We start from the raw sequence: 14322 nt of genomic DNA, 5'->3' as shown, positions 1-14322 counted from the left end.
ACCTGTAAGGGTATGTGAGGTATCTGTATGTAATGTAGATGAAACAGAAAAGGATGTTAAGGAGCTGTTAGCTGAGTTTAATTTGGTATTTAGCGAACAAGTAGGTCTAGAGAAGGGAGTGGAACACAGACTCAAGCTGTTGCCAAATGCACATCCAGTAGCACACAAGATACGACCTGTTACGATGAGTATAAGAGAGGAGTTGAAGGCCACACTGCAGGGGTTGTGTACACAGGGCATTATTCAACCTACTGATTCATCGAATTGGGTGGCGCCCATTGTAATTGCTTGAAAAAAACAGGAGACATTAGACTGTGTGTGGACCATCGTGGCCTCAATAAAAATATTGTCAAGGGCTGCCACCTCCTGCCTAGAATTCAGGAACTTTTAGCGAACATTGGGGGAGCTAAGTGGTTCTCCTTAATAGATGTAAGATCAGCCTATCATCAGGTGCCGCTATCATAGGATTCTCAGGAATTGACGACGGTCGTAACATCTTTCGGACGTATAAATTCCTGAGACTTCCAATCGGACTGGCTTCAGAGGCCAGTGTATTTCAGAGGCTCCTGGACTCGCTATTTCATAACACAAAGGGAGTGCAGGCATATTTAGATAATATCTTGATTTTTGCGCAGTGTTTGGAAGAGCATAAGAATTTATTGAGGGCGGTGTTATCCGTGCTGTGTGAACGAGGGATGACTGTAAGGGATGATAAATGTAAATTTGCAGTGAGAGAGTTGGGGTATTTGGGACACACCATGTCAGAGGTGGGCATCAACCCTAAGTTCTCTGTGATTAGAACTACAAAGGAGGCAAAACCACCAAAGGACAGAGATACCCTCTGCTCATTTTTGGAGTTAGCAGAATATTATGCTAAATTTGTGGTGAATTACGTGCAAATAGTGGAGCCATTACGTGCACTGCTAAAAAAAGGGACAAAAATGTATCTGGTCTGAGGAGCTTAAAGTGGTGTTGAGAATGTGAAAGAGCTAATTATATCCGCACTAGCTCTTCATGCTTTTTGGGAGGACTGCACCTTGATTATAACGGTGGATGCGAGCATGCATGGCTTAGGGGCGGTGCTCAGCCAAAGGGTGGAAGGAAGAGAGCAAACAGTATCATTTGCGTTGAGATCATTGAAGCAGTTAGAATGTCGATACAGTACAATCAAGCGGGAGACATTGGCTTGCATATGGGCAACACAGAAATTTAAAATGTATATTTAGGGTTGCGAGTTCGACATATATACAGATCACAAACCGTTAACTTTTATCTTTAGTAAGATAAATAGCAATAACATGTCAGCCAGATTCACTAGACTGATGTCAAGGCTACATGAGTATAATTTCGAGATAAGGCACATCGCAGGAGGGAAAAACTTTTCGGCGGATTGCTTGTCTAGAATGCTGATGGGAAAGAATGATGAGGCGGATCTCATTGAGGATGATGTGGAATGCGTAGCGGTGGTGAATGCTGTTGCAGAATGTGGTTCTGTTATGCTGGAAAGCGATTGGAGGGAGGCGTCCAGAAAAGATGCCACTCTGGCTAAAGTTATAGAGTATACAACACATAAATGGGCAGAAGTGAGATGTTTGAATGGTACTTGAGAAACTTTGCACAGGTGGCAGATGAATTATTGGTGAAAGATGACATGGTGATGAAAGGTGATCGATTCATTCCTCCTGCAGATTTGCAGGAGTCGATTATAAGTGTGGCGCATCAAGGGCACAAGGGGGTTACCAAGACAAGTATGGAAGTGAAACAATACTATTGGTGGACAGCTATGGATGCTCAAATTAGGAGGATGATAGATAACGGTACTGAGTGCTTGCTGTTGGATAAACATTGGAAGACTGTGCAGACACCATTGCATCCTACTCAATTTCCTGAAGCTGCCTGGGAAAAAATTGGTTTCCATTTCTCGGGGTTAAACGCGAATTTGCCAGCATAAATGAATTATTTGATTTTGGCAATGGATTATTATTCAAAGTGGATGTATTACAAATTTGTGGAAGCGCCTGATATGAATAAAACTATTGAATTTTTTAAAAAGATATTTTGGTTGGAGGGGTCTCCTAAAACGGTAGTCGCTGATAACACACCACACTTGGTGTCCGATAAAATGTGCAAATTCATGCAGGGGGAAGACATGAAGGACCTTAAAGTGGCATTATATTCGCCCAGTTCGAATGGCTTAGTGGAGCGAGGTAACAAGGTCTTAAAGGAAGGGATTCAAACAGCAATTGTTGCAGGCCTGGATGTGGAGGAGTTCCTTGAGCAGAAGGTGTGGAGTTATATCACGTCACCACCAGTGGCAGCTGGTGAACTTTGAACGTGGTGGGCCGTAAATGACTATCTAGCATATAATTGAGCAAGCAAGCAATATAAGCTAAACTAACTGACCACAGGAATTTTTGTGGTGCTGGCCATCAAAAATAATATGAAAAAGAGGGCCAAATGGCATATTACAAACATGGTAGCAAGTTAGTAATATTTTGCAGCACAATTTAAAGTAATATAATCACAGGTCATAAAAACAGAGTTAAAAAAAACCAGGCTCATACTGCAATGTCATTCGTAAATTAGACAAAGCGTACAATATTAAACAGATTATACCAATTGTACATGCTCATTCCCTAAACATCAGCATGTCATTTTCACCAAGTACTCAAATGTACAGCTGCCATACGTGACGGAGTTATTTTATACCTATTGATTATCATCATTAAAAAAAATTCCATGGCTGTCATTTTTCACCACCACTGTCACATGAATAGTCCTATCAAGAATATCCACATGGAGTACAAGACATGCACCATTGTGCAGAGGCCATTGTAATGCAATTATTAGCCATAATTACAATTGTTTCCAGAAGACCCACGCTATGTGGATTCAGGATCCAGTGGTTTTTAGAAGAAAGCTGAAAACCCATCTTTTTATCTGAAGCACACCATGATACCCCTCTAGACACGGGCCGGGACACTCCTGGGTAGCCGTGCGCGCAATAAATTCATGTAACGTAATATAACATAACATGTAAAAAATGGGCTCCCTCATACCGGGGATAGACAGCTTAGAATGTGATATAGCAGACATCTGAACATCAGGGATAGCCTTAATGCATCAGGATTTTCCCGTATTATGTCTAAGGTATAGATCTCCCTTCTCACCACCACAGCCCTTTCATGCCAACGTACTGACAGACACAAACTTCTCCATATGTCTTCTATGAGAGTACTTCACTGTAGTAGGAGTCGCAGAAGAACAGTGTGTGTGGTATGAGTCTCTAGTATAGGTTTAGCATAGCTATTGCTCTTTATTGTGCAAGCAAGTTCCTTTTATTCCCCGTTCATTGCTGTGAAGGGATAGATCATTTTGAAAATGCAATTGTCTTTGAGGTGATAAGGACAATTCACCCCTGCCCCAGATTTTATGATACAAGAGTATAAAAAAGTATTTATTTTGCTATAATAAGCTATACGTGCTTTTGTGCTCTGTACTTTGGTGCAGGAGTTACATACACTTTGCAAATGCTTCCTGAATGCCACTACATATGTCAGAAAAAAAGCCCAAAGAAACTGTAAGCTTAGCATGCTACATAAAGTAAGTCCCTTTGAAAATGATGCCACCCCTTTGCTTGCTGCTTTAACAATAGCAGACTTGGTTGTTATGATCAGATGGTGCCTGCTAAATATGTGTGGCGTTGTTTTTTCTCAATAAAGTCCCTATGGCTGTGGCACCTCTACTGCATAACATTGGCATGCTAATATCGTGTCACTAACCCACCAAGCATTCAATCAGCAGTGAGCTGTGTGATTACTGACAAGGAGTACCGTGAATTGTTGTGCCTGTACCTTATTCAGATCCCGTCACTACATGCGCCAAGGCTTCCAAAGGCCCATCACTGGCTGTGGAAGAATAGTTCTAGATACCATATCTGTGTCTAAAACCAATTGCATAGCTTGCATGTACATGTCAATCTGCATGCGTTTCTCTGCAATGCTCCGTGAGATTGAATATTAGCTAACCGTATTACTAAGGTAGGCAGTATTTTAAGATGCATTTGATTGGACTATTTTTCAATCATGTGCATCGTTTGAGGAGGGTGGCAACTCATTATGTGACTGTCAAATATCTTCTAATGTAAAGAGCACACATTTGCACTTTTTAAAGCAAAAAGTGAGCAGATGAGGTAATCCAAGCCTTTGAGCTGAGGTTTCTGTGAAGGCCTGCAGCTGTGCTTACGGTTTACCAAATAGAATGCAAAACAAACATTTCTAATCAACTCCGCTCAGCGCTCTGAACTGGTGTAACAACATAAGCGCTATGTAACATTGGTTAATACTTATTTGAATAAAACTCACACTCCACTCTCATGACCTTTTTCTGAGGGCTATAGTAAATTAGAATCCATACTGTAGTGTTTGTGCATGCAGGCAGCTGATGCGTTACAGTATATTATTATGGTCACTGTCCTTACAAAATAATATGTAAAATGGAAGTAGAACTACTGCTGCCCCATTTGCGCCTCACTGCAATGATCATGCTCTCTTAGGCATGTGAGTTTCCGGAAAGCCAATAGGAGCATTCACACGTGCATCCTTGTGAAAGTCATTCTCTTCTGCAAAATATCTAGCCCTACATGCCTGTGCTTTTCCGGAGCTCCTCTGTCACTCAGCAATCAACATGGGATGACAAACCCATGACTACACCCCCGATTCCTATGAATCACTCACTTTGAAGCCAGCCATTACTTCATGACAAAGTAAATAAAATGTTCACTTTCCTTATATATGCGCCACCGCCACACGAAGAAAGCTCAGTACACGACTAAACAAGTTTCTTTTCTAGTCAGGAGCCTCGGCCTGCAGACTGCTGCTTCCCTATCAGGTCTCAGAATATGGTTGGGTCTCAATCATTCAATCAGCCCTGATTTCTTATTGGGCCTGGGGCGATGTTGCGAAAAACGCGTCAGCGCCCGAGCACGCTCCTATGTTTAGACAAGCTACACTGCTCTGAGCATGCGCAGCATGTCTATGGAGTTGTGAATGTGTGAGAAGGCTGAAATGAAATGCGCCCCTCACGCATGCACAATTCATAGATAGAGCCCTGCAAATTACCCCTCCCCTTTACTGCTGACAAGCACAATTTGCATGTTAGCAGCAGAGGACAAAGATATGAAAAGAATCAAAGCGAGAATTCAGTCAGTAATGTGTATTGACTTTTGGGATGATCGGAGCTTTATTGAGCAGCTTCTCTTCCTGTCCGTACTAGTACTTGTGGGGCACCGCCCTTGTGTCCTCTATGCACCAGCCGCCACTGGACCACACTGTACCACAGATACCGCACCTTTTACACTGTTGAGAGGTAGTTTGGCACACACAATTTAATTTCCGTCTTGGTTTGGGGTAGTGAAGAGTGAGAGGGTAGGTGTGAAGTTAAGTGAAGGTAGTGTGGCAACTATGGTAAGAGGAAAGAAGTTATTGATGAAAAAAATGTGACAAAAATAATTATCCAGCAGACAAGGATGTGTCAGTGGGAGAATGGGTGATGGCTAAGACACCCCTTAAGGTAAAAAAGGACGACTTGATATTTTCAGTTCCAGTGCAAGTTAGTAAAGTAAGAAAAAGAGCAGCTTTCATGGATGGTAAAGGTTTGTGGAACAAGAGGCAGCTGTTGAAAGTAACACAGGAACAGGCTAGAGTTATTAGGCACAAGGACAGGATGAAGGATCCCAAATGGACACATTGACTGAAAGCTGGGTGGGCGAGTGGAACGGTGACAGATGGAGGCTTGGCTGTGACACCTTGGGGGTCAAACTCTAGGCAGGACCAGTGAGTCTGATGTTGGGTCTGCTACCATAAGGAAAGAATCTAACTGCTGGATCAGAAGAATTTCTATTAGGTTCAAATATTTTGTTAGATATTAGCTGTTTTAATGTTAACCTTAAATTTGGGGGGAGGAGGGCAAGTGTTGGTGAAGAGGGGTATTGGCTAATTACCTGAGTTTTGAACATTTATTTGTATTTGCTTGATTACATGCATATTGATATGTTATTGTGTTAATTATTTTTTGTTTTTGTTTATTTTGCGTAAGGGAGAGGTGATGTAGTATGTGTAATGTTTGGTTTTCACATGCATGGAGAGAACGCTGGAAGGACGGTTTGATTAGCAAAGGCAGTTGTGGTTCGATCATCCGTCCAGGCAGTCGTTCCATGCCATGGGTAGAGCTGTACGAGTAATAAAGGCACTTTATCTAAATGGATATTGTAGTAGGTTCCTTTTCCATCTACCACAGATTACCATTAGGTATGTACTTGTGGCCCTGCTAAGAATGCTAAACCACAAGTCGGATATCCTTAAAAAACCCGCCTACTCTATAGTTTATGTCACACTGTAGTACCCTCAAGTATTACGTTTGGTGGGGAGTCTAATATACAATCAACCTCAATCCAGAAAACAAATTATCATGCCATGCACCATTCTTGTTACATTTTATTATGCCAACAATTTAACAAATGATAAACCAGAAATAGCATCATTATCAAAAAGGATACCAATCTCAAATATTTCTATGCAGTCTATTTCTCCTTTAGTCATAAGGAACGTATTTTGGAACAACAAATCAACAGGCAAGTCACATATTCTTTGATTTGACAAACAGCATAGGGCTCATTTTAAGGTGACACAAAACAGCCAATGTTTTTGTGGTGTGAGTCTCATCGCTTCTTCTGGGCAATTCCTAGAAGAAATATTTGAGATTGGTATCCTTTTTGATAATAATGATGCTTGTTGGACTTGGCCCTTTTTGCAGGGTCATCCCTGAACTTTTTGCCTTTCTTCTCTATTTTTTCTGACCTGTTGTTGCTGTTTTATGACTCTGGGCACTTTACCACTGCTGATCAGTGCTATAGTGCATATGCTCTCCCTATTGTAAATTGATGTATGGATTAGTGATTCCATTATTGGCTGGTTTGGTTTATTTGTCAGACCCTAGTACAGTATACTGAGTGTGCCCAGGGCTTATAAGTTCAAGTTCAGGAATTTGTATAGCGCACTACTCACCCAGAGGGTCTCAAGGCGCTTGGGGGAAGGGGGTGCATTATTTATCGAATAGCCAGGTTTTAAGTTCCTTCCTGAAGGAAATGTGGTTCTGGGTAAGGCGGAAGTGAGTGGGGAGAGAATTCCAGGTTTTGGCCGCCAAATAGGAGAAGGATCTTCCTCCCATGGTGGATCTTTGGATGCGTGGAACTGCAGCAAGGGCTTGATTGGAGGATCTTAGTTGGCGGGTCGGTGTGTAGAAGGACAGTCGTGTGTTGAGGCATTCGGGTCCTAGTTTGTAGAGGGCCTTGTGTGCGTGGGTGAGGAGACGGAACGTTATTCTCTTGTTGACGGGAAGCTAGTGGAGGTCTTTCAGGTGACCGGTAATGTGAGCTTGGCGCGGGATGTCCAATATGAGTCTGGCTGATGCGTTTTGGATGCGTTGGAGTTTTTTCTGTAATTTGGAAGTGGTTCCGGCGTAGAGGGTGTTTCCATAGTCCAGTCGGCTAGTGACCAGAGCGTGGGTGACAGTCTTTCTTGTTTCGGTGGGGATCCAACGAAAGATTTTTTTGAGCATACGAAGTACGTTAAAGCAAGAGGATGAGACGGTGTTGACTTGTCTGGTCATCGAGAGGGAGGAGTCTAGGATGAAGCCTAGGTTACGTGCGTGGTCTGTGGGTATGGGTGCCGTGCCCAGGGCCGATGGCCACCATGAGTCGTCCCAGGCAGAGGGGGATGATCCTAGGATGAGGACTTCCGTTTTGTCTGAGTTAAGTTTTAGGCGGCTGTTTTTCATCCATTCGGCTACTTCTTTCCATTTTAGGTACAGTATTGTGGATTTTTGTCGTTTGTGGTCTTCAGCGACCCTTGAACCCACCAGGTAGATCGCTCCCCCTCTGCACAGCACCGCATGTGTCTCACTGCCCCAGCTGCCGCTGCTGAGGAAGTTCGAGGCCCTCTACTTACCACCTGCGCCTCATCCCTGGTGGCCAGTGGTAGGCCGTAGGTAGGTTTGTTGTTCCTCCGCTTTATTGCTTTTTTTGTATTGCCTGTATTTTCATTGTTATGTCTTTGATTGCTGTTGTCTGTCTTCCCCGCTGCCTGTACGTGGTCCGTGCCCCTTTCTCTTCCCTCTGTTCCCCTCGCTGTCCCCGTGCTCTCTCTGCCCGGTCTTTCCTTCTGTACCCCTCGCTGCCCCCGTGTCTCTGCCCGGTTTTCCCTTCTGTTCCCCTCGCTGCCCCTGTGTCTCTCTGCCCGTTCTGCCTTCTGTTCTTAGATGCCCCTGTATTTCTGTATTTTGCCTCTGTGCCACTTGTTTTCCCTGTATTTCTGTGCCCTTTTTGCCTTCTGTGCAACTTGTTTTTCCCTCGCTTTTGTGCCCCTTTTGCCTTCTGTTCCACTCGTTTTTTGTGTCCGTCTGCCTTCTGTGCCACTCGTTCTTGTGCCTCTTTTGCCTTCTGTTCCACTCGTTCTTTGTGCCCTTCTGCCCTCTATTCCACTCATTTTTGTGCCCCTTTTGCATTCTGTTCCACTCGTTTTTGTGCCCTTCTGCCCTCTGTGCCACTCGTTTTCCCTCGTTTTTTTGCCCTTCTGCCTTCTGTTCCACTCGATTTTTGTGCCCTTCTGCCCTCTGTTCCATTTGTTTTTTTGTGCCCTTCTGCCCTTTGTGCCACTCGTTTCTCCCTCGTTTTTGTGCCTCTTTTGCCTTCTGTTCCACTCATTTTTGTGCCCTTCTGCCCTCTTTTCCACTCGTTTTTTGTGCCCTTCTGCCCTCTGTTCCACTCGTTTTTGTGCCCTTCTGCCCTCTGTGCCACTCGCTTTTTGTGCCCTTCTGCCCTCTGTGCCACTCGTTTTCCCCTCATTTTTGTGCCCTTCTGCCCTCTGTTCCACTCGTTTTTTCTGTCCTTCTGCCCTCTGTGCCACTCGCTTTTTGTGCCCTTCTGCCCTCTGTTCTACTCGGTTTTTTTTGTGCCCCTCTGGCTTCTGTGCCACTCGTTTTTTCCTTGTTTCTGTGCCCCTTTTTCCTACTGCTACCTTTGTTGTCCCTCACCACCCTCGCCACTGCGTCCCCGCCCCCCTGACTGCCCACTGCCCATTCGCTGCCCAGCTGCTCCTCCCTCCCACCTCCCCATATATGCCAGGGATATATGATGTTACAACGCGTACTTTTAGCACGCATACCATTACAACGGATTTTTTACAACGCAAGTCATGTTACAACGGATACCTTTACAACGCAAAACACTACAACGCAGATACTATTACAACGCATACCATTACAACGTAAGTATAGGTAAGTATATAATAATAATAAATAATTTTAAAATATAATGTAAATATTTATTAATGTATTATTTAATTTAAATATTTGTAATATATTTTTTAAATAAAATTATTATTTAAATTAATTGTAATTTTATTATTTGTAAAAATAGGTTAAAAAAAACCTCTACCCCAAAACCCAAACCCAACCCTAAAACTTAAAAATACCCCTGTACCCCAAAACCCAAACCCAGCCCTAAAACCTAAAAATACCCCTGTACCCCAAAACCCAAACCCAGCCCTAAAACCTAAAAATACCCCTGTACCCCAAAACCCAAACCCAGCCCTAAAACCTAAAAATACCCCTGTACCCCAAAACCCAAACCCAGCCCTAAAACCTAAAAATACCCCTGTACCCCAAAACCCAAACCCAGCCCTAAAACCTAAAAATACCCCTGTACGCCAAAACCCAAACCCAGCCCTAAACCCTAAAAATACCCCTGTACCCCAAAACCCAAACCCAGCCCTAAAACCTAAAAATACCCCTGTACCCCAAAACCCAAACCCAGCCCTAAAACCTAAAAATACCCCTGTACCCCAAAACCCAAACCCATCCCTAAAACCTAAAAATACCCCTGTACCCCAAAACCCAAACCCAGCCCTAAAACCTAAAAATACCCCTGTACCCCAAAACCCAAACCCAGCCCTAATACCTAAAAATATCCCTGTACTCCAAAACCCAAACCCAGCCCTAAAACCTAAAAATACCCCTGTACCCCAAAACCCAATGTTTAAAAAAAAAGATAAACTTACCTATAATTATACTTAAGATGTAATGGTATGCGCTGTAATAGTATGTGCGTTGTAGTGTAATGCGATGTAAAGGTATCCGTTGTAAAATGACCTGCGTTGTAATAGTATCCGTTGTAATGGTATGCGTTGTAAAAAATCCGTGGTAACAGTTACATACCATATGCCAGCCGATGCGCGCCTAAGGCAAGCCCGTCTGCGCCTGAACCGCACCCAGCGCCAGAACCCCTGGCACCCGCACCCGCCACGACGACCGCCACCAGCACTCTGCACGCTATCATCTCCGGACGGAGCCACACATGCTTAAAAGCCGCCCGAAACACACACACAGCCCCTTCACCTGCCAGAACTGCAGCTACACCAGCCTCAGAGCCGACGAACCACCCGCCAAGAAAGACCCCAACCACCTCCGATGCATACTACTGAACACCCGCTCCGCACGCAAGCATGCTGTCAAGCTCTGGTACCTGCTCGACACAACATCCCTGGGCATCGCCATCCTGACAGAGACCTGGTTTAACGACTCCTCCGCACCCGACATCGCCATAGCCATCCCAGGCGGCTACAAGATCACCCGCAGAGACAGCACCAGCGGAGTCGGAGGAGGAATTGCCATCGTCCACAAGAACAGCATCAGGGTCTCGACTAGCACCGCCGACGCGCTCAGCACCGCCGAACACATGCATTTCCAGATGCACACAGACCCTAACTCCACCCTCAGAGGCACCCTCGTCTACCGACCCCCCCGGACCCCGCCCCAGTTCAGCGACTCCATTGCCGATTTGATCAGCACGCACGCCCTGACCTCCACCGACTACGTCCTCCTCGGAGCCCTGAACTTTCACGTTGAGAACAACAACAACAACTCCACAACCCTGATCGCCAACCTCGGACTGAAGCAACTCATCACAACGCCCACCCACTCCGCTGGCCACACGCTCGACACCGTTTTCTCCTCAAGCCTGCACGTCTCCGTCAGCCACACCACCGAACTCCTCTGGACCGACCACCGCTGCATCCACTTCGCCTTCCAGAAACCCACCACACACAACAGATCCCCTGCCGCTGCTGGAGCAAAATCACCGAAGACCAACTACACACAAACCTCGCTCTCAGCCTACCCTCCGAACCCTCCAACACCGACGATGCTGCCCACAGCCTCAGACGCTGGATCGAGGACTGCGCCAACACCCTCGCCCCGCTGAAGAAACCCCCCACAGAGACACCAGCAAGAGGGCCAGCTGGTTCACCCCAGAACTCCTCGCCTCCAAGCAAGCCTGCCGGAAACTAGAGAAGAAATGGCACAGTGAACAAACTACGGACAGCCACGCAGCACACAAGGACGCCATCTGCAACCACCACCACCTCATCACGGCGGCCAAGAGGACCGCCTTCAAAGACCTCCTCGACAACAACGCACACAATAGCAAGGAGCTCTTCAACATCGTGAAGGAACTCTCCAACCCCAGCTCCAACACCAACGACATCCCGCCGTCGCAAGCCCTGTGCGACTCCCTTGCCACCTTCTTCTACCGCAAGATAGCAGACATCCACGACAGCTTCAACACCCAGACAGCCCCAACAGACAGTAACACAACAGACCCTCCGTACACCATCGACCAAGACCTCCGGCTAGCCTGGGCCAGCGTAGGCATCGATGACACCATCCAGACCATGCGCACAATCCACTCCGGCTTTCCGTCAGACCCATTCTCGCACCACGTCTTCAACAGACCAAGCAGCTCCATCGCACCCCCGCTGCGCAACGTCATCAATCTCTCCCTCGAGACTGCGACCTTCCCAGAGATCTGGAAACATGCCAAGATCATCGCCCTACTCAAACAAGCATGTGCAATGCAATAGGTCTCGCATTAGGAAAGTTTGAGATTTTGGTATTGTAAAAGACAAATTTTGTATTTGCGTTGGTTTTGAAAATAGCGAAAGTAATAGCTTTGTCATTGACAATGCCAATAGTTTTAACTTTTGAAAATGTGACACCTATAGCATTTTTAATGCAATATGTGTCGTATTTACGTGACTTAGATGTATTGATATTACAAAAAATAATGGCTTTACATTTTTTTAAGAATTAATACTTAAATAAAAGCTATTGTAATTTATAATGGCAATACCTTAAACTTTTGTGAATTACATTTGTGAAGATTATGTTCAGTGTATTTTATTGTGACGAAAATCTAAGAACAGAAGTGAAATATTAACATCTTTTTGTTACATTTGTAATAAAGCTTGAAACATTGAGAGAACATATTTGAACCAGGTGTTGTTGAATGGTTGCACAGATTGATTCTGTGGTGGCGCTGAGTGATGTTGTGATGGCCAACGAGTGATGCTGTGGAGTTCAGTGATGCTGTGGAGTTCAGTGATGCAGTGGTAGCACATGGTGATGGTGTGGTGCCCCTGAGTGATGCTGTGGTGGTGCGGAGTGATGCTGTATGCTATGCTATGTTGTGTTTTGCTATCCTATGTTTTGTTATGCTATGCTATGTTTTGCTATCCTATGCTTTGATTTTTTATGTTATGCTATGCTGTGTTTTGTTATGCTGTGTTTTGCTATGCTGTGTTTTGTTGTGCTATGTGTTGTTATGCTATGTTTTGCTATGCTATATTTTGTTATGCTATAATGGTTTTGTTATGCTATGCTATGTTTTGTTGTTTTATTATGCTATGCTTTGTTTTGCTATGCTATGTTTTGTTAAGCTATGATGTTTTGTTATGCTATGTGTTGTTTTTTGTTATGCTATGTTTTGTTATGTTATGCTATGTTTTGCTATGCTATGTTTTGTTTTGCTATCCTATGCTGTTTTGTTATGCTATGCTATGTTTAGTTTTGCTATCCTATGCTTTGTTTTTTATGCTATGCTGTGTTTTGTTATGCTATGTTTTGTTGTTTTTTGCTATGCTATGCTTTGCTATGCTATGTTTTGTTATGGTATGTTTTGTTATGCTATGCTATGTTTTGTTGTGTTTTATTATGCTATGCTTTGTTTTGTTGTGCTGTTTTTTGTTGTGCTGTGTTTTGTTGTGACCTGTAAGTTACACATTGTTCTTTGCAGCAGGCACAGATACCCTTTATGCTCTTTTGAGTGAAGCAGGTAAATAGACTGCGCACATTTCTCTCTCTAGCAAGTGCACAAACAACCAGAGTTACCCTGTTATTTGTATACTCTAATGTACCCTTAATGGGTACAAACGGATCTCCGCAGCAGGTGGTTTAACCCATAATCCATTTCAAAATGCAGTCTGTTGTGATCAATTAAGCCAGAAAGCAAGACCAGATTTACTAGCACATTTGTCCTTGCTGAAAATGTCTTGGGGGAAGGGGTTTAAACATAATTGTGGAAGTTCAATGTCAGATTCTGCTCCTCACCTCTGTCGTAGCTCCACCCCTTGAACCCCATTATATGAGATACCATAGTATTTGTTGTCCCTTTTCCCAGCGCTGTGGATTAAGTCGTCAGAGGGTGCGTGGGAGCGAGCTCATTTCTGGCCACTGTAAATGATGCCCTTTTCAGGGTGCATGGGAGGAGCTACCGTAGACCGGGGGTGGTTGATGCCTTCTGTAGGCGAAGGGGGTGACATCCTCACTATACACACGGAATAGATACCCTCCACGGTTTCAGTAAGCTCGCCGGTGTTAACCTGAGTAACCCGTCCTCACTCCCTGCTTTCCCCGAGCCCTCACTCACCTCTCCCTCGGCCCTTGGCGCCCCCTCGGCGCCCCCTCGGCTCTATCTTCCCCTCCATGGCTGGCCCGCTCTGTTGACAGTCACCATGACACTGAGCCAGAAGAGGAATCTGACACGTCACTATTGGCCCGCCAGGGCGGTGAGCAGACAAAGTGAAAGGAGAACAAATGACGTCACTTTGGGTTAGGCGGGAAGGCGGGTGAGAAGGGGCAACTGACAAAGTGAAAATGGACCAGTCACGAGAGAGAAGGAAGGGGAGTGCGTGGCACTAGAGCGGAACGACAGTTGGACAGATCGCTCTGTGAGTGCTTGAGCCCAATTAAAGTCTCGGACAGAACGTCCCGAAATCAGCCTGAATTGCTATTTAACAAGAAAGCTGTTTAACCTACTAGTTTATTCGGTTAGGCTAACGTTCACTTACCACAGAGTTGCTAGGTTTGCAGATTACTTTTGTGTGACACCCGTACTCGCACGGGTGTCTCCGTAAACAGCGCATAACTTAA

The sequence above is a fragment of the Lissotriton vulgaris genome, chromosome 6 (assembly GCF_964263255.1).
Source record: "Lissotriton vulgaris chromosome 6, aLisVul1.2, whole genome shotgun sequence".
Lineage (NCBI taxonomy): Eukaryota > Metazoa > Chordata > Amphibia > Caudata > Salamandridae > Lissotriton > Lissotriton vulgaris.
This window is presented reverse-complemented; position numbering follows the sequence as displayed.